The sequence below is a fragment of the Schistocerca piceifrons genome, chromosome 2 (assembly GCF_021461385.2).
Source record: "Schistocerca piceifrons isolate TAMUIC-IGC-003096 chromosome 2, iqSchPice1.1, whole genome shotgun sequence".
NCBI lineage: Eukaryota > Metazoa > Arthropoda > Insecta > Orthoptera > Acrididae > Schistocerca > Schistocerca piceifrons.
The window spans coordinates 654,147,705-654,170,029 of NC_060139.1; the positions used below are offsets into that span (position 1 = coordinate 654,147,705).

General features: G+C 45.2%; 1 protein-coding gene and 2 non-coding genes across 3 annotated transcripts in view; 1 reads left to right on the forward strand and 2 right to left on the reverse strand.

Moving 5' to 3' along the window:
* Positions 1-22,325, reverse strand: part of LOC124775900 (adenylosuccinate lyase) — a 492,241-nt gene that overhangs the window by 208,501 nt on the left and 261,415 nt on the right. The window lies entirely within an intron of this gene.
* Trnat-ugu lies at positions 13,838-13,912 on the reverse strand. Its single transcript has one exon. It is a non-coding gene; the product is annotated as a tRNA-Thr (tRNA).
* Trnat-ugu lies at positions 14,253-14,327 on the forward strand. Its single transcript has one exon. It is a non-coding gene; the product is annotated as a tRNA-Thr (tRNA).

Genomic DNA, 22,325 nt, shown 5'->3' on the forward strand with positions numbered 1-22,325 from the left:
ATAAACTGTAAATGTTTAATAGGGTAAAGAATAAAATGGAAACATCAGATGTGAGCCTCACTGTAAACTGCATTCAAAGTTTTCCCAGATATGGAAACTGTGATGTGTGTATGAGAAATAAGTGTCTAGTCTCTTGGTGAAGTCGTCAGTTTAGTGCCACGAAGGAGCTATTCAGACTTGTTCTGCAGATAGAATCATCGGATGGAGTTCTCGGGCGCCTGATAGACTGGAGACAGACCTGATTTTCAGCATCAATGAATGTGTAATGGATTCGTGTGAAGGATTTGACGACGGTTCCGATACAGCGGAATGGTTCGTCGCTGGCGAAAGGGAGCCAATGTAGAGATGAGGTTTCGTTTTAATATAAGGATGCCATGCTGTGTTTGGTTAACTACTAAACAGGTGCAGCATCAAAATGCGGAGGAAAGAGCTTCATGGAATAATTTGACTAACGGATGTCATAGTTTGATAAGACACATTCTGACAAATCAATGGATACTTCTTTGGTAACGGAGAGAAATGTGTGGGGTAAAAATTAAGGAGGAACACCTAGGCTTGAACACAGTAAGCACAAATGTACGTAGGCTACAGTAATCCTACAGTGATGAAAATAGGCTCCAAGCCAAAAGAAAAAAAGAATCAAGGAATTATCTGAAAGCAGTTTGTACATGTACATCATATTTCCGTCCCATTTGGATAATTTCTGCGTGGTTCCTTTTTCTTAATTTTTGTATGTTTAGAGTGTATATCAGCTATTAGGTCCTGAATCGAGTCTCAAATATGGTCAGATATTCCTTGAGCTCATATTTTTATCACTAGGCAACAGGGCGGAACTGTGTCGAGTGTCTCCTCAATACAAGGAACACAGCATTAAAATGGGTGCCGATACCTTCTGCCTTCTGAGAGCATGGGCGAAGAGAGCGACCTGATCTTCAAGCTATTGCTGTTTGCGCAAGGCACGCGAGCATCAAAATTTTCTATTATTATACAATAAATTCACGTCAGTGACGCAAGTCTATAGCTACGCATACCTGCCTGGCAGTGAAAATGCTTCGAACGTCTTGATACAATCTTAATGTGCAGCTATATGTCCGCTAAGGAAAAATCTTTCACAAGCCTTGCCGACCTAGCAATAGCCTTCCATGACTTAAAATCGAGCAACTTGTCTGAGTTGTAACTGTAAGCTATAGGGAATGATGGATAATATGCAATACGTATGAAAATCAAAAGGGAACAATGAGTGTGACAAAGACAAAAATGTTTGGATTAAAAAAGATATCAGGCATGGATGCAGTCTTTCTCCCCTGCTCTTCAACATGTACTGACGTAACTAAAAGGAAGGTTCTTAAAATTCAGGATAAAAGCATATCAATGATAAGATTCGCTGATGACATTGGTGTTGTCAGTGAATATGAGAAAGATTTACGAGACCTCCTAAATGGAATAAACAGTGTAAAGGGCACAGAATACTGACTGAGGGGAAACTGAAGAAATATGAAAGCAGTGAGCAGTAGCAAAAATAACATTAGCAACATATTTAATGTCAGAATTAACGACCACGAAGTAGACGAAGATAAGGACACCTGCTGGCTTGAAAGCAAAATAACACGTGACGGAGGAAGCAACGAGGACAAACCAGGCTGACACAGACAATGGGGGCGTTAATGGTCAAGGAAAGCCTATTAATATCAAACATAGGCCTTAATCTGAGGAAGAAATTTCTGAGAATGACATTGTATAGTTGTGAGTTATCGACTCTGGGAATTTCAGAAATGAAGAGAATCGAATCGTTTGAGATACAGTGCTACAGAAGAATGTAGAAAATTAGATGGACTGATAAAGAACGAAGAGACCCTTTGCAGAATCGGCAAAGAAGGGATCGTACGGAACACACTGTCTAGAAGGAGAGTTAGGATGATACCACATGTGATAAAACATCAGGGAGTATCTTCCAAGGTAATGCAAAAAGCTGTAGAGGACAAAAAACACGAGGTGACAAAAGTCATGGGGTACCTCCAAATATCGTGTCAGACCTCCTTTTGCTCACGTCGTGCAGCAACTCGACGTGGCATGGACTCAAAAAGTCGTTGGAAGCCCCCTGCAGAAACATTGAGTCATACAGCCTCTACAGCCGTCAATAATTGCGAATATGTTGCCAGTGCAGGATGTTGTGCACGAATTGACTGTTGATTATGTCCCATAAATTTTCGTTGGGATTCATATTATGACGATCTGGACGCCCAAATCATTCGCTCTAATTGTCCAGCATGTTATGCAAGCCAGTCGCGAACAATTGTGGCCCAGTGATATGGTGCATAGTCATCCATAAAAATTTCATCGTTGTTTGGGAACATGAAGTCCATGAATGGCTGCGAATGGTCTCCAAGTAGCCGAACATGACTATTTCCAGTCAATGATCAGTTCCGTTGGACCAAAGGACCCAGTCCATCCCACGTAAACACATCCCACGCCATCACGGAGCCAAGACCAGTTTGCATAGTGCCTTGTTGACAACTTAGGGCCTTGCCGCAGTGGATACACCGGTTCCCGTCAGATCACCGAAGTTAAGCGCTGTCGGGCGTGGCCGGCACTCGGATGGGCGACCACCCGGGCCGCCATGCGCTGTTGCCATTTTTCGGGGTTCTCTCAGCCTCGTGATGCCAACTGAGGAGCTACTCGACCGAATAGTAGCGCCTCCGGTCAAAGAAAACCACCTTAACATCCGGGAGAGCGGCGTGGTGACCACACGCCCCTCCTATCCGCATCCTCATGTGAGGTCCAGATGGGCCAGTTGTGGCCTGAAGACGGAGTGCTTTGTTGAAAACTTATGTCCATGGATTCGTGGGGTCTGCACCACACTCGAATCCTACCAGCAGCTCTTACCAACTAAAATCGGGGCTAATCTGATCAGGCAACTGTTTTCCAGTCGTCTATGGTCGAACCAATATGGTCACGAATCCACAAGAGGCACTGCAGGTTCTGATGCGCTGTTAACAAATGCATTCAGGTCTCCTGTCGTAGCTCTGTAACGCCAAATTTCTCCGCACTGTCCAAACGGGTATGTTGACCGTACATCCTGCATTGATTTCTGTGGTTATTTCACGCAGTGTTGCTTGTCTGTTAGCACTGGCAACTCTACACGAATGCCGCTGCTCTCGGTCGTTAAGTGAAGACTGTCGGACATTGGGTTGTTCGTTGTGAGAGGAAATACCTGAAACTTGGCAATCTCGGCACATTCTTGAGACTGTGGGTCTCGGAATACTGAATTCCCAACCGAAATAGAATGTCTTATGTGTCTTGCTCCAACCAACATTCCTCATTCGAAGTATGTTAATTCCCATCGTGCGACCATAATGACGTAGGACACTTTTTCCCATGAATCGCCTGAATACAAATGACAACTCCGGCAATGCACTGTCTTTTTATGCCTTGTGTATGCGATACTACTGGCATCTGTGTATGAAGGTATCAGTATCCCGTGACTTTTGCCACCTCAGTGTATGTCGACTGCTGTGTGACAGTATGTACTTGTATCTGTGCTGCACACACGGTGGAGAACTCGTACGAAGCGAGGGGCGTGGTGTTGCAGATTCGCCTGGTGCTGGCTGTGGGCATCGTGATGCACGTGTCGGCAGCGGTGTGCGCAGGCGCGGAGCTGCGGCCCAACTGGGAGCAGTGGTCGGAGGGCAGCCTGCACCTGGGCAGGTGGCTGTGGGTGCTGGAGGCGCTCATGGCGCTCGCCGCCGCCGCCGTCCAGGCCGCGGACCTCGCCACCTCCGTCACCCTCTCCTACCGGCGCGCAGCCTCCCTCTGAAGCCGCACAGACCCATCACTCCTCTGAACAAGAACAGACTGAAGTGCAGGCATAGTGTATGAGCGACACTATCTTTGGACATGCTAACAGTTTCACTTGTGTTGCAATTATGCGATTCAGAGTGTCGTTAAATGTAAATACACCTAGGTATGGTCCCCCTTAGTTTAAGAGCCGCTGTTTTATAAAAACACAGAAAATTAAATTAGCGCATTTATTTACTGACAAGAAGGTATACACCGTCCTCCCAAATAGTTTTGAGGCTATTTTATTACTGGCGTATAAGTGACATCAGCGCAGTAACTACGATGGCAGCAAAACTGTGTGCAGTGTTTGTCTCACACACCTTGACTCCCAAACAAAAACAACGATGGACGCCTACTGCAACTGAAATGCGAAGCGCAGACAATTGTTTTATCGAAAAAATCGTCACGGGTAACGAGACTTCGTGTTATCAATACGAACCTACCAAAAAAAGAGAAAGCGCAGAAATTCACATGAAGCCTCAACGATTTGACATCATAACCAACACTCACTACACAGGGTGTTCAAGGAAAGGTATCGAATACTTTGAGAGGCCGTTGTACTGACCGAAACAAGAAAAATAAGTGAAATACACATGGGTCCGGAAACGCATAATTTCCGAGATAAACACGTGTGCATAGGAAAGCGCTGCATCGTGCTTGGTTGCGAATATTAGCGCAATCGTTGCAATGGCGCTCCGCCAAATGTGTCGGCAGGGTATTATGGCGTCTTACTCACAGTATTCTACCTACCATTAGGTGGTCTGCAGTCTAGTCGTGTAGTGGGCTACGTTAGCTTTCGTCGTGTTTGTTTGCCTTGTTGTACAGCACTGTGAACCCTGGGTACGTATCATGGCGTTTTATCTCCTTCCAAACCCGGATTCACTTTTGTGTTTACTATCATTACGCTGTTTGTACGCGCAAATGGTATACGAGGGTGGTTTGAAAACTTCTCGGAATCACCACGATAGGTCAGCGCCAGCGGAACGAGTTGTTCACGTGGTATTCAAAGGACTGTTGCCTGTAAACATGTGCCACGTCAGTGCTCTTGGAAGAGAGCTGTAGCGGTAACGTGGCTCTGTTGTTGTTCCCGCGTAGCGATTTGCGAAGATGGAAAAAAATCTAGATTCGAGCAATGATTACGTACTTTGTAAAGGAAGGTATGAAAGCAAAGGATATTCATGCCGATTTCCAGAATACAGTAGGGGACTCTGCTCCTTCATATTCAAGTGTTGCCAAGTGGACAAATGAATTACAAATTGGTCGGGAGAGCTTAGATAATGATCCGCGCAGTGGTCGGCCAAGATGCGTCACTACTCCAGAAATCGTTGCAAAAGTGCACAAAATGATCATGGAGGATCGCCGATTGAAAGTGTGTCAAACTGCTCACGCTTGTCAGATGTTATCTGAAAGGGTCTATCACATTGTAACTGAAGAATTAGAAATGAAAAAATTATCTGCAAGACGGTTGCCGCGACTCTTGACGCTGGATCAAAAATGCACGCCGTCGCCATGGCAAAATTACGTGAACTAAGGTATGAATTGTTGCCACACCCGCCTTGTTCACCTGGTATGGCTCCGTCAGACTTCAAAATGGTTCAAATGGCTCTGAGCACTATGGGACTTAACTTCTGAGGTCATCAGTCGCCTAGAACTTAGAACTAATTAAACCTAACGAACCTAAGGGCATCACACACATCCATGCCCGAGGCAGGATTCGAACCTGCGACCGTAGCGGTCGCTCGGCTCCAGACTGTAGCGCCTAGAACCGCTCGGCCACTGCGGCCGGCGTCAGACTTCCATCTCTTCCCAAAACTGAAAATTTTTCTTGGTAGACGAAGATTCACTTCAAACGAAGGGTTGATAGCCGGAGTTGACAACTATGTTGCAGGTCTGGAGGAAACTCATTTTCGAGGCGCTTTTTTTTCTATTCCGTTCCAAGAACTTTTCAAACCACCCTCGTATTTCTCACTTCCCTCACTTCTTAGCAATGGAAGCCTATTACTCGACAAGTGAAGTGGCGGATATATTATTCTGCCATGGTTTAGCAAATGGACGAAGCCCGCGAGCCCGTGCCCTCTACGGTGAAAAATATCCACAGCGCAGACTGCCCTCTGATGAGCTATTCGGTAGACTTTTCCAGCGACAGGTACCCCTGCACCTGGGAAGACTGGCAGTGGAAGGGCTCGCAAAGTCCGCATGCCTGACATGGGAGAGCGTGTACTACAAAAAATGGTTCAAATGGCTCTGAGCACTATGGGACTTAACATCGATTGTCATCAGTCCCCTAGAACTTAGAACTACTTAAACCTAACTAAACTAAGGACGGCACACAACACCCAGTCATCACGAGGCAGAGAAAATCCCTGACCCCGCCGGGAATCGAACCCGGGAACCCGGGGCGTGTACTACATCCTGTGGAAGAAACCCCTGGAAGAAGCAGCTGTGTGCGACGATTAGCAGCAGCAGAAGGCGTGTCTCACTCTCTTATCTGGGGGGAGGGGGTATTTCATGAGGAATTGTTGTACCCGTATCATCTACAGCGCATTCAGATCCTAAGGCCACAGGATCATGATGACAGACGGCGGTTCTGTCAATGGCTTTTTGCAGAAGTGTGTCGCAGATCCACTGTTCACATCCAAGATTTTATTACCGATGAGGCATGGTCCACAAGAGACGGTGCTGTGAAATCCATAAACAGCATGCATAGGCAGATGTAAATCCACAAGCAATTCAAGAAAGAGGGCATCTACACCGATTCTCAGTCACATATAAACAGGCGTACTTGGCGACAGATTAATAGGGGCCGGCCGTTGTGGCTGAGCGGTTCTAGGCGCTTCAGTCTGCAACTGCGCGACCGCTACGGTCGCAGCTTCGAATCCTGCCTCGGGCATGGATGTGTGTGATGTCCTTAGGTTAGTTAGGTTTAAGTAGTTCTAAGTTCGAGGGGACTGATGACCTCAGATGTTAAGTCTCATAGTGCTCAGAGCCATTTAGATTAATAGGGCCGTACGTCCTACCACAAAGGTTAAACGGGGAGCATTATCTGGACTTTCTCATTAATGTATTGCATACCTTGCTGGAGGCTGTGCCATTGCAGCAATGAATAAAAATGTGGTTCATGCGTGATGGCGCACCAGCACACTTTCGGCACACTGCGAGATCACTTCAGTGTCACCCTGCATTGGTCAGGGATGCCCGACACCTTGGCCTGCTCGTTCCCCAGACCTCAATCCCCTAGACACCTCGTTATTGGGACACTTGAAGGAATTGGTCTACGCCATGCCAATCAACGTTGTGCGGAAACTACAGAGCTGCGTCTTCAATGCGTGCTTGCAGGTACAACAACTACTGCATATACTTCAATGGGTGCGCCTTCGTCATTCCGTACGCTGGAAGGCAGAGTGGTGCTTTGTCATGAATGGACGCCACGTTGAACACCTCCTGTAAACGTTAAAACCCCGATCTTAACCTGAATTTTTTATTAATACATTTTCAAAACTTAATGGACTGACGGGGTATTGTATGCATTTCGCTTCATAAATTTCTCAAAAAGGTTTTGCATTAGCCTCAAGACATCTACAGCGTGTATTTTCTTAAAATATTGGAAACCGCGTTCTCAGTAGCCTTTTCACCTTAGAAATTGCTACCCACTGCCACTTCTCGAATGGATGTTCAAATAAACTTAGAGGTGTCTGCAATCGTGAACGAGACAATGCGGCTGTTGTAGTCTGTGGTGTTAATCAGCAAGCAGTCAAGCATCACATCAAATTCAAGACTGCGCATGCATTCTCACTTTATAGAAAAAGGATTGTCAGCACGGGAAATTGCCGGCCGAATTGGCTATGTAACAGCGACGTCATCCCAACACCCAAACGCTATCGTGACATCTGGGCGTTTATCATCGGCAATAGCGCAAGCCCTCCAATACTGTGCTCCACGAAGAATCTGGGCAAGGCGAAATCTACAATAGAACCTGGCTCAGTGATGTAGCGCTCTCTTCGCTGACTAGTCCAGGATTTCTCTGCCCACCTGATGATCATCACAGAAGACTGTGGAGATGGCCAAACACCAATGCGTTTGAGGAATGTAGCCCCACGGCTTCAGAAGGAGGGAGAGTAATCAGGTTTTGGGCGGGCATCGTGTACCAATGCCATACGCGTTTTACAAGGGGTCTTTTGACAGCTGAGCGCCATTGGGACAGGAGAGTATCCAAGCTATTGCGCAGTCCTGCAAACAATGTTTTAGTGTTGGCCAATACACTGTCCTGAGGTATCTGCTGACATAAACCTGGCTGAGCGTGCTTTAAGCGGTTGAAAATTGAGGAGCTTCGTCGCAAGTACCCTCGTCACACAATGGGTGACCTCAGGAGGACCGCCCTCGAACAGTGGGAGACGCCTGACCACCAACCTTGTGGCCTGCACAGTTACAACGCATATGGTGAAGCAACTCGGCACTTCGTTTTTACATCACAGTACGCCTTTTTGAGGCTCATTCTTTCATTTGCTGATCACCTGAATCCACTCCCCCACACATTCGTAGATTGCAGATATGCTTTTTTTAACTTTAATCTATGCTATGATGAAATTATCTGAATGCTACATTAATAAGAATCACGTGAAATGTCCCTACAAGTGTCAAAACTAAAACACATTGACGAAAAAAACTCGAAACACCAAAAATTATTAACGTAGAGTAATGAAATTTCGAGAACACATTTGTCTAGGGAACATATGTAGAGATTAACAATACAAGATTACAGGTTAATGTAACGTGAAATTCTGGTACATTAATAACCGGTGTAACCGCCAGAATGTTACATGCAAACGTGAACGCATTATGTTGTACAGGTGCCGGATCTCGGTTAGTGGGATGGACTTCCATGCTTGTTGCACTTGGTCGGTCAATAAAGGGACGGTTAATGCTATTTGTGGATTATGCTGCAGTTATCGTCCGATGATGTCCCATACATGCTCGATTGGAGACAGATCTGGTGATCGAGCACGCCAAGACAACTTGTCGACGCTCTGTAGAGCATGTTGGGTTACAACAGCGCTATGTGAGCGAACGTTATCCTGTTGGAAAACACCCTTTGGAATGCTGTTATGAATTACAACACAACAGATCGAATCACTGACGAACGAACTTTCAGTCACCGTGCGTGGGAGCCTGCTCTCATGCGAAATCGCACTCCAGGCCATAACTCCAGGTGCAGGTCCAGTGTGTATAGCATGCAGGCGGGTTGGCTACAGGGCCTGAAGTGTCCTCCTTCTAACCAACATACAGCTATCGCTGGCGTCTGGGCGGAACCAGCTTTCATCGGAAATCACAACAGACCTGCACACTCTCGTTTTTCCCCAGTCACCGACCCAATATATGTCATACAGGTTCTTTTTTGTAGACACAAAAGGATTGTGTTCTGCAGATTTTCCATGTTACTCACGATTATCCGCAGACCTAACCGCGTCGAATGCCTGGTCACTAGATGCATACGAGTCGACGGCCATTGCTCCTCGGAGATACGTTTGTTTTGTCCTAGGAGATTCTGTGCGTTGTAAAATACTAAAAACATCTTATTTTTAATTAAGGAAGATGGACACTAATGGTTTTGTTCTCTGGTGGAGTAACGTTATCAGTGTTATTCTGGAGAGGTTGTAACTAGACATGCAAATTTAGTCGATTTTAATAAGAGTCAAAGTCTTACGCAAATTGGCGGTGTTTGTTTTTGTGTACTTAGATACTGACCAGGATATTTTCGACGAGGGATTTATTTTAAAGATAAGACTGATATTGCTGAAGAGTTTACTCACGTTATTACTTGAAGTTAAGACTTTAGTACTGAGAATTTTTATTAGATATTGCTTATACATAGTCTGTGGCAATGAGGGCGGCATATTTCAATTCACTGACGGCAGCTTATGCGGAAGAAGTTAATTATTGTCGTCATTCCTGCACTTCTCCTACCAAATGATTTCTCTGTGGTTGTGAGATAACGAACCCCTACTATATTTTAAAAATTAACTCACAGGATGAGGTTATCGGGCTTTTGTGACGACCAAGATTGTTTCACGCAATTTCCAGTCTCACGTAACACCGCGACATGTAGACGAGATATGGTGGCGTTCAGTTCCCGTGCGCCATACTGAGCGACAACGTCCAGGACAGAGCGGAGTATCCGTGCCCACATGACACTAAGACATATTCTGCATACAGCTCTGAGGTAAATAGAAGACGACAATCCCGAACACATCAGTATACATACTGAGCACCAATAGAAAGTGATTACAGCAAACAGTTTCGGTCTGAAGACTCGACATTTACAAGGCTTGTTTTTAAGTTAAGAATCGTTTCTATATTAAACAAATATAATTACATTTTTAAAAATGCGAGGAGTGTTCAATAAGTCATGCAACACTTTTCTCTGAAAGCAGGTTGGTTTTATTCAGGATTCCGATACACCCACTCTTGTGGCTATAAAACCCTATTTTTCACCATAATCTACATTGAATGCGACGGCCTTACGCTACCTTACTGAGAGAGTCTGTATGGCCGAATGGTACTTTACCACTTCACTGATCGACGTCGGAGCCCACATCTTGCTGCATAAGTAACATCCCCGTCATCTACGTACTGCTTTCCACGGAGCGCATCCCTCATTGGGCCAACCAGATGAAAGTCGGAATGTGCAAGATTCGGGTTGTAGAGTGAAGTTTCGTGAGATCCTATTTGGCGTGAGGACTGTGTGAGGCCTTCCGTTGTCATGGAGAAGTTAGATTTCAGTTTTGTGGCGACAGACACGCTGAAGTCTTTGCTTAAACTACCTGAGGGTAGTACATTACACTTCAGAGTCGATCGCTGCACCATGAGGCAGGGCATCAAGCATAATTCGGTGGAAAGGCGGTGTGGCGCCACTCCATGGATTCCCGTTTTGTTTCCGGTTTCAAGTGATGAACCCATATTTCATCGCCTGTGACGACGTTCGACAAAAAATTATCACGATCAACCCCTCGTAATGCGCAAGCAATTCAAAACAGATCGTCCTTCGTTGCACATTATGGTCTTGTGTTAGGCGTCAAGGAACCTAACGGGCACACACCTTTGAGTAGCCCAACTAGTGGACGAGTGTGTCAGAGCTACCAACAGAGATGCCTAGTTCACCAGCGGAGGTTTGATTGTGATCCGTCGATCACCTCGAATGAGAGTTTCCGCACGTACCAACATTGCATGAGTTACACCTGTATGCGGCCAGCCGGCACGCGGGAGATCGTACAGATTTGCGCGACGTTGCGATGTGACAGATGCCTCGCCCAACAACACTGTGCTTTTGTTCACTGCCAGGTCTCCGTACACATTATGCAACGCCTATAAGTATCTGTGAAGCTCTTGTTTTCCACCAAAAGAAACTCAATGACAGCTCTCTACTTGGAACGCACCTCCGTTACAGACGCCATTTTGGAGGCTGTGTATAGCGGCGCCTCCCATTGGAACTTCATGAAACTATAGGGGCTGATGCGGGAATATTCCGCGATGTCTCACAGCAAATACCTAAATTGGCCGAGAATTAAAAAAAAAAGTGTTGCATCACTTATTGAAGGCCTCTCATTTTTAAAAGTTACCAGTATGCATGCACCTTAAGCGACTTTTCAAAATAATTCCCACCAGTATTAAGACGTTTATTATAACTTACAACCAACATCTAACTTGCACTCTCAAGAGCCCGCCGCGGTGGCCGAGCGGTTCTAGGCGCTTCCGTCCGGAACCGCGCGACTGCTACAGTCTCAGGTTCGAATCCTGCCTCGGACATGGATATGTGTGATATCCTTACGTTAGCTAGGTTTAAGTAGTTTTAAGTTCTAGGGGACTGATGACCTCAGATGTTAAGTCCCATAGTACTCAGAGCCATTTTTTTGCACTCTCAAGAAACTCTGCCGCCAGATTTTCTAGATCAGGGATTACGTTGAGTCGTATGTGGACGGGCTTGTCATGAGCAACAAAGACTATTTTACTGAGCTCTCCACACCTGTTGTTTTGAATTGCTCGGTGCAGTTTCCTCTTACAGAAGGCCTCACAATAGGAATTAATTCTGATAAAATTAAGTAAAAAGAACCGCTGCTTAACTTAAACAACAGTGAACATCAATTTTCGGACTGAAATTGTTTGTTTAAACTTCACTCTCTTTGATTACGTTCAATGCTTCCATTTCAGGAGCTGTTATTTCCATTTAGGTGTTACTGGAATTTGGCATCATCATTGTGCACTACGTCTTCTGCGATGACAGATGGTCGCGCACTTCGCACTTCATCATAACCATTAATTCTGTGTTTGTAATCTGTCATAAACTAAGTAGGTTACTGCCGCGAAACACGTTTATAGCGTGTGGAAACTAAGATCGACACTAAGTTAATAACCGAAACGCAACAGACAGAGAAAGTCACGCCTGTAAATAATGTGAGGCCAATGAACAAAACAAGAATCGTCTTATACAACACACTATCACAGTCACAATCAATAGCCACGTCCGAAGACGATGTAATAGTCGTATTTTCCAATCGGCAAACGAAGGCTTCAGTACCGGCAAAGAGATACGATTACTGGGTCATGTATTTATTTCCAGTAGCCGGCTACCGGCCATCCGCATGAGACATGTTTGACGCGACCCGTGGAGTGGCAGCGGCTGAAAGGAGAACTATCTGTCACACAGGTAACTTTGCCGCCATTCTCTATGTGCCACGCAGATCACTTCGTCGACATTCTCCGAGGCTGCCTCCACCCCGAAGAGGTGGCGCGAAATTAGAGAAGTAGCATGTCCATCTTTGAACGCTGTAACCCATTGTCTTACGATTCCGTCGCTCGTTGTGCTTAAAATTATTCGAGATACAGAAACATGCTGCCACAGGGCGGGAGTGAGGAGGCAGTTACCAGTCCACTTCACCTTGTCTACCAAGACGGCATTTCTACTGAACCGAGCTTCCAGTCTAGTGCGAAATCACATACGTTTCACGTCAAAAATTGAAGACCCTCAAAGGACAGACAAGCAGCAATATCCTTTGGTGCTAGCTGGCGGGATTACGAAGACGTCGACATACTGGCTGTTTCAAAGTGTAGTGGTAGATTGCGCCATGGGGAACAACTTTTGTTACAGGCAGAATGTGCGCTGACGCTTCTCGACGACACTAGGTGTCATGCCACTGAGAGGCGACAGGGCGTAGGCACACTGTGGCGTGAGCATGCAATGTGTGTTGCCTATAATCAGTCACCTGCTCTGCCTGAAAGAGAACAGGTATAGTTGATGATTTTCCTCTAAAATATCTCTCTATGCCTAGAGACACTCACTCTTGAGAATTTTCTTGTAGAAAATCATTCTATCAGTTTATTAGGGTAGGTAATATGCAGATACAGCACACCTGCTTAGTATATCCCGCTAATCTGCTGAACTCTCGTCGACCTACGGCCGGAGAATCCAATTAAAAGACGTCTGCCTCACTGGGAAACACTAGCGAACATTTTTATCCTTAACAGAAGTTGTTCGTCGTGACGTGATCTACCGCCCCTGATGTTTCTCACAAAGACTTTGAAACACCCCGACTAAATTAATTTGCAACGGAACGTGGCTTGTTCCCAGCGCGGTTTGTGGAGGCTGTGTGTGGCCAGCGCAGCTGAGAGGATGTGACGCACCGAGATTGCGTGTGCGTGCGCTGACATCACTGCGCTAAGCCCGCTCCCTGTCTTTCGTACCGCGCACACTCAAAACATCACCGGCACATAGACTGGTAATCCCGCTTTGCGACGCTCTATTGTTACAAGAAGTCTTAACGGCTCCAATTCGGTGATCTCACGACCAGTCAAAAGTTTCAAGTATTGTATATGACGATAGTATCTGTTCCCGAAAGAACAGTTACCGTTGATGACCTTGCAGCTTTGCTAGAAATGAAATGATAAGTAAATGGACACCCTAGCTGCAACAGGCTTTGATATACTTCACTGGAGACATGTTGAAAATGTGTGCCCCGACCGGGACTCGAACCCGGGATCTCCTGCTTACATGGCAGACGCTCTATCCATCTGAGCCACCGAGGGCACAGAGGATAGTGCACCTGCAGGGAATTATCCCTTGCACACTCCCCGTGAGACCCACATTCACAACATGTCCACACCACTACATTCGTAGTGCGCCTAATAAATGTTTGCCCATCATACTCATTACTCGTGGCAGATTAATCTACATGTCCCGTACGAGTTCGGGCATAGCGTGTGCGTTCGCACAAGAAGGTCAATGGCCGGGAAGCCATATTTTAATGAGTATGATGGGCAAACATCTATTAGGCGCACTACGAATGTAGTGGTGTGGACATGTTGTGAATGTGGGTCTCACGGGGAGCGTGCAAGGGATACGTCCCTGCAGGTGCACTATCCTCTGTGCCCTCGGTGGCTCAGATGGATAGAGCGTCTGCCATGTAAGCAGGAGATCCCGGGTTCGAGTCCCGGTCGGGGCACACATTTTCAACATGTCCCGAGTGAAGTATATCAACGCCTGTTGCAGCTAGGGTGTCCATTTACTTATCATTTCATTTCAAGTATTGCATATTATGGCAACTAAATAACTTTTACTGTGCTAAACTAGTCTGCCAAATAAAATAAGTACCGCAATTTGTCTCCGGACCCTAGCGCTTTACCTGCCGTACAAGGGCAAGAATACATTTTCTCTCAGAAATGGCGTTGATACCACTGGTTTTTGTTTTTGTTTTTTTATTTTTTCGTTATGTCGACACACGTTGCGCAGAAAAGTAAGTCAAGTTCCAAATTATTTGCAGAATAATCCTGTTAATTACGCTTCTTACGAGGGGTAAGTTACAAATTGGCAGACCAAGTAAGTTTTACTTAATGCTGATCTACATTGCAAAAATTATACAGATGCATGGAAACTATTTTTCAACTTAGTCGCCAGGTCTCTGTAATAAACAGTCGAACGATCTACCAATCGTTCACTTCTCGACGATATAAAACCGCCCCTTGTTCAAGGAGCTGTTCGAGAACAGCTGTGTGAACGTCATCATCTTTGGGAAATCTCATCCCCCTCACATACTCTTACAGCTTGCCGAAAAGATGGATATCGCGTAGTGCGAGTTGTGGACCACGTGATGGATCAGCGTCATCCACGTTTGTGCGTCGTTGGTCAAATTACCGACCACATATCACTACGGCTAGATTTAACATTGCATTTCATTTCATATACACACCACCAGAATTTCACGGTGAATGTGTGCGCAATTTAGACGTTCTGCTTTCTAAAACTGTCCTGTCCCAAGTACTTGAGCTTTGGAGTAAACTGCACCCTGTGGTGCACCTGTTGTCCGTATCGCCGCAGAACGGTGTCTACAGGGAACCCGCTTGTGGTGAGGTCAAACAGAGCAATAACAACATTCTGCAGTCACAAAAACTTTTTGTTCTGTCGCTTCATCGACAATGTAAATCAATACAATGAAGTTGAAGTTTTATAAGTAATGGTTCAAATGGCTATGAGCACTATGGGACTTAACATCTGTGGTCATCAGTCCCCTACAACTTAGAACTACTTAAACCTAACTAACCTAAGGACATCACACACATCCATGCCCGAGGCAGGATTCCAACCTGCGACCGTGGCAGTTGCGCGGTTCCGGACTGAGCGCCTAGAACCGCTAGACCACCGCGGCCGGCTTTATAAGTAATCTGATTTTAAATTTTAACCAGTTAATAAATAGGCGACTGGACTCTAACTACGCTGTGCATTTCTTGAAGATAATCTCCGTGGAACATATCAAAAAGTTGCCACCACAAATGTCCAGAAAGTGCATAGTGATTAAAGGTGTATCAAATAGTTGACGCAAGAGGCACATTAGAAGAAAGAATAAGGTAGATTTTATGCCAAGACTTAGTAATAACAAAGCTTTTGCCAAGACGTTGCTGTATTTGTTGAATTCTGAGAAATGTGTGGGCAGTCTTATAAAGAATCCACATAGCCAGCTGACGCAATGATTAAGATACTGAACTCGCGTTTGGAAGACGCTGACATAAAATTCCAGTCATGCCATCAAGAATTAAGGTTTCCGTAGTATTCATAAATTGATTAATACGAATGCCAACATGGTTGTATTATGAAGAACACGGTCGATTTTCATTTCCATAAATGTGCTATCCAAGTATGTGGTACTGCTGTAATCATCATCGACTTGATCTTCCTTTCTTCCTCAAAATAACCGACCTGATATTGTGCCAATTTGTTAGTATGGAGGAGACATGGGTCGACCAATAAATGAATAGCATTCACAGTAGTGGGTAACAGGTTGCAAACTTGAAAAAATACATGTGATCAATATCGTCTGCCGGGAGCTAGTGGCCAGTGTGTATTCTGCAACGCAAAAGGGTGTCTTCTTTTTCATTACCTGGGAAACTGGTAAAAGAATGCTTGACAAACATTACGCCAGGAATTATATTAAAAACCACCTGAGAACAGGTCTACATTGCAAAAGGGAGAAAAAGGGGCACGTCACTTGTCCAAAAAACGTGATTTGACAAACGGAAAACAGAGATTTCAACTACGAATTCTTGGAACATCCACCTTATTCATCGGATCTGGCACTCTCTGACTTCCAGGACACAAAGCATGAATTGGAAGAGTTCGTCCACACACGGAGCACTCTGTCCTTCAGCGTGACAATTCCAGACCACACACGAACGCTGCAACATCTGCAACATCTGCAACAATCCGACGCCTTGGGTTCACTGTCATCCATCATCTTCCATACGGTCCCAACATAGCCCCACCCGATTTTTATCATTTTCCAAAACTTAAAGAACACCTTCGGGATTCCGGTTTGATAATGATGAAGCAGTGCGAGCAGAGATGAGTTCTGGTTCCGTCAACAAATTCAAACAATCTACAATGACGGCGTCAACAAACGGGTCTCTCGTTTCGAGAAATGTCATCGTCCCCAGGGTCGTTTTGTTGAGAAATAAATATGTAGACATGAAGAAAACGATGTAGAATATTAATTACGTTTGTTTTATTTAAAAATCTTTTAGAGTTTTCACATAAAAAATTCGGGACATTTCTTTTCAGCACACTCCCGAACAGAGTACAATATAGTCAAGTCAAGGTAAATACGGAGAAATGTAAAAATGCCACCGTACTCTCTTAGTAGACGTCTCAGACACAATTCTCTGGTGGTAATAATAAATTCATCAAAAAAGCGGCCTTCTGTCGTTGAGACGCCAGCTGCTCCAGATGCTCTATTGGTCCGAATTCTTGCTGCGGCCGCCGAGCGATATGCAATGACTGCAAGCCCAATGCGACAATCCAAGCGAGAATCTGTACGCCGCTGCCACCCGGAATCAGGACGATGAATATTGTACCACCGGCACCAATACTGTCACCAACCAACCGCACGTTAGGCGTTGGGTAATTCTTTCGTATGACTATCCATCCATGAAGTCACGAATACGAACTCGCTAAAATTCAATTAACCGCGCGATATGTGTTCGTCGACACCGCCTTGTCATGTCTACAATCTCTGCTGTTCTATAACCATGTTCAAAATCAGAAACCGCTCTTCAGCAAGCCTCACACAGTTTTTATGGGTTCAGCAGATGGTCGTTACTCGATCCAAAGGACGACTCTTTCAGTCACTGTCTTTACTGCACTCTTATCACCGACTCATGCAAATATTGTGTTTTTAAGTTATCAGTGTTTCTTACGATGATTTCACCAGCGGGTTATTTTCCATTCTACACTCCAAAGAGCAAAGTGAGTTTTTTTGAAATGCGACTCATTACAGATATTACTTCTGTTTTACTCGATGACTTTCCGTCAATCATTATAAACTGTGACCTTTCTGACAGGAAATCACTAATCCAGTCACACAACTGACAATAAGATGATACTCAATTTAGAAGTCGCTTGTGAGGAACGGTTTGAAAAGCCTTCTGGAAATCTAAAAATGTGGAATCAATATGACGTCCTCAGTCGACAGCACTCATTACTTCGTTAGTATAAAGAGCTAGTTGTGTTCCACAAGAACGATACTTTCTGAATCCGTGTTGGCTATTTGTCAATGAATCGTTTTGTTCGAGGTGATTCATAATGTTCGAGCGCGTATGTTCCAAACCCTGCTGCAAGTCGACGTTAGTGATATGGGTCTGTAATTCAGCGGATTACTCCTATTGCCTTTCTTGGGTACTGGTGTGACTTGGGCAAATTTCCACTCTCTGGGTACGGATCTTTCTAAGAGTGAGCGGTTGTGTATGATTGCTAAGTATGGAGATGAATTTTATCCGTAGTAGATGCTGTTGAACTCCGTGACTGTTCCTTTATAAGGTGTAGAAAAATTTCCGGTGCCATCCAGAATAAAAGATTATTTATTTGTCACACGACGGGTTTCGGGATCGTGCCCATCCTCAGGTGTTTATACATTCGTGTACATGTTACTACTGCTGGAGATCACTGTATAAATACAAAAAGTTATTTGCCGGTGACTAAACAGATACAAGTGGGACAATTGTAAGTGGCAAGACAGTATGGGGATACTGTGTCAGCATATTCTAAAAGGAAGTTAATGGTATACAGTCTGAACCGGAAGCCTTGCCTTTTTAAGTGTTTTAAGCTGCTTTGCTACACCGTGGATATCTACTTTTAAGTTCTTCATGTTGGCAGATGTTCTTGATTCGAATTCTGGAACACTTTCTTAGCATTCTTTTGGGAAAAAATTTCGAAAAATCATGTTTAGCAACTCCACTTCAGCGGCGCTGTTATCAATAACATCGCCACTGTAATCGCGCAGTGAAAATAGTGATTGCGTCTTGCCACTGATGTACCTTACATACGCCCAGAATCTCTCTGCGTTTTCTGCCAGATTTCGAGACAGATTATCGTTGTGGAAACTATTAAAAGCATCTCGTATTGAAGTTCGCACTACATTTCGGGCTCCTGTAAAACTTTCTCAATCTTGGGGATTCTGCATTCTTTTAAATATGGCATGCTTTTTTTCGTTGCTTCTGCAATAGTGTCCTGACCTGTTTTCCTCTCATGAGGGATCAGAACCACATCTCATTAATTTATTTGGTATATATCTCTCGATTGCCGTCGATAGTATTTCACTGAATTTAAACCAAATCTGATCTACGCTTACATAGTCAGACTGGAAGGAGTGCAGACTATCTCTTAGGAATATGTCAAACGAATTTTTATCTGCTTTTGTAAATAGACGTATTTTGCGTTTATTTTTAACGGATTTAGATTTTACAATATTCAATCTAGCTACAACAACCTTGTGGTCACTAATCGCTGTATTAGTCATGATGCTCTTTCTTTGATCAGGATTATTTATTGCTAAGACGTCAAGTACGTTTTCGCAACCATTTACATTTTGACTTGGCTCCTGAACTAGTTGTTCTACATAATTTTCTGAGATGGCTTTCAATACGATTTCGGATAACGTTTTATGCCTACCACCGACTTTAAACATGTGTTTTCGCCAACAAATAAAGTTTTTTGGAAATTTGTGGTAAGTTCCTATGGGACCAAACTGCTATGGTCATCGGTCCCTTGGCTTAACACAACTTAATCTAACTTAAACCAACTTACGTTAAGGACAACACACACCCACGGCCGAGGGAGGACTCGAACCGCCGACGGGGAGAGCCGCGCGAACCGTGGCAAGGTGCCCAAGACCACGCGGCTACCCCGCGCGGCAGCAAATAAAGGGTAGACTGAGGTCACCACCAACGATAGTTGTATGATTGGGATACCTATTGAAATGAGACTCAAGTTTTCTTTGAACTGAACTACATTATCTGAGTCGTGGGGTCGGTAAAAGGAACCAGTTATTCCGGTAGTCAAGTAATAGCGTCTACCAATACTAACTCATAGGAACTTTCTACTTCTATTTCACTACAAGGTAAACTATTTCTGACAGCAATAAACACTCCACCACTAACTAACTGTATTTAATCTAACCTTTCTGAACATGGTTAGGTCCTTTGTAAAAATTTCTGCTGAACTTCTTTCCAGCTTTGGCCAGCTTTCCATACCCATAACGATTCGAGATTCAGTGCTCTTATTAGCGCTTGGAGCTCTGGTTTTTTTTCAACACAGCTACGACAGTTTGCAACTACAATATTTACTGTTCAAATGTCTACCCTCTTCCTGCGTGCGCCCAGCATCCTTTGAAACTGAAGTCATTTCTGCACGTTCCAGAGACTCTCTTATCTATTACCCACCCAGTCCCCTCCACACCGCCCCCGTTACCTGTGTAGATGCTTCCTGCGTGTAGTGGACCCGTGATCTATTTAGCAGAACCCGGAAACCCACCACCGCCGGCCGAAGTGGCCGTGCGGTTAAAGGCGCTACAGTCTGGAACCGCAAGACCGCTACGGTCGCAGGTTCGAATCCTGCCTCGGGCATGGATGTTAGTGATGTCCTTAGGTTAGTTAGGTTTAACTAGTTCTAAGTTCTAGGGGACTAATGACCTCAGCAGTTGAGTCCCATAGTGCTCAGAGCGATTTGAACCATTTGAACCAAACCCACCACCCTACGGCTCAAGTCGAGGAATCCGCAACCTACATGGTGGCAAAACCGTCTGAGCCGCTGATTCAGACCCTCCACTCGGTTCTGTACCAAAGGACCACAGTCGGTTCTGTCGACATTACCAACGGTGAGCTTCGTGTTCATCTCGCAAGCAAGACTGACAGTCTTTACTACTTCAGCTACCCGCCCGAAACCAGAGAGAATCTCTTCCGATCCAAAGCGGCACACATCTTTAATATCAAGATGAGGCACCACCTGCAGTTGGCTGCACCCTTTGCTCTTCATGGCATCTGGAAGCATCCATTCCGCATCGGGAATGATTCCTCCAAGTATGTACACAGAGTGCACACTGGATTCCCTCCCATCCTTTGCAGTCATATCCCTGAGAGGTCCTACTAAGCACCTACCGTTCGAAGTCCCAACTACTACTAGTTGCACCCACTACGAATGCCACCGAGTGCGAGGGAATTCATTTGGCCCAGGGACTTTTGTAAGCCACACATAGCGCCCAAGCTTGTGTGTCAGACGAACCGAGTAAGCCCACCCATCGGCCCACCGGGAAGTCTTGTGCTGCCGGCCACACTCTGAAATGACCTCCCACTTGAGGGGACCAACCTCAGTGTGGGCACTACCTGGAATAGCCACAATAGAGGACCGATTGGCGGACACATGGCTTGTGGTCGACGTCCCTCAGATTGCCCTGTCTGGTACCCCACAGTGATCCCCATGGGTAACACCCTGAAGCTGCGTAACCAAAGCCAATGACACTCGGAGCTGTGAGGGAAGGGTCACCAACAAGGCCTACATCCGAACAAACGAACAGTGACCTCATCTTTATCTGCAGCAGGAACGCAAGTCCTCTCTCACTAATGGTCTACGAACTGCGTACACTGATCTACCTTAAAAATGCTAAGTACACAACTCTCAATAATTCGAGATCGATGTAGATTATAGTGGACGATTACGATTGGTATGAACTGATGGAACGCCAAGGACACACCTATAGAGCGAGTAAATGGCTTTGTAATTTACACACTGCAGTGGAGAGTGGGCGGGAGTGACTATCGTATAAGCATCCACATTTTGACAGTCTCGGAGTGCACCTCGTACAAAGCAAACAACACAGCGCATACACGGCCCTCGAGAAAGGGCTGCAAGTGTCTTGCACCTATCCCTGCGACTCAAATCGCTGAAACGTTAGTTATTTTACTCTACGTATCAGAGTAAAAAAATGGCTCTGAGCACTGTGGGATTTAACTTCTGAGGTCATCAGTCCCCTAGAACTTAGAACTACTTAAACCTAACTAACCTAAGGACATGACATACATCGATGCCTGAGGCAGGATTCGAACCTGCGACCGTGGCGGTCGCGCGGTTCCAGACTGAAGCGCCTAGAACCGCTCGGCCACTCCGGCCGGCACGTATCAGAGTACAATAACACAAATTTGTGTACTGGAAATCTATGACAGCCGGCCGCTGTGACCGAGCGGTTTTAGGCGCTTCAGTCCGGAACCGCGCTGGTGCTACGGTCGTAGGTTCGAATCCTGCCTCGGGCATGGATGTGTGTGATGTCCTTAGATTAGTTGGGTTTAAGTAGTTCTAAGTCTAGGGGACTGATGACTTAAGATGTTAAGTCTCATAGTGCTTAGAGCCAAATCTATGACCAAAAAAAAACCTGAAACTGCGTAAGATTATATACGTCGAGCATCGGACACGGCATTCGTATTAGGAAAGTATGGAGTTGAGCGCCTCGTCGAATCACATACAAACCTAGGACATCGTTAGTTTCCCTGGGCTCCTTAACGCGAATGCCAGGGCAGTTATTCCAAAACGACCATGATTTCTTGCTCCAGGCTTGCCCTTTTCGAACTAGCGCTACCTCTCCCATGAAGTCACCATCAAATCTATTTTAAATTCTAAATTTCCACGC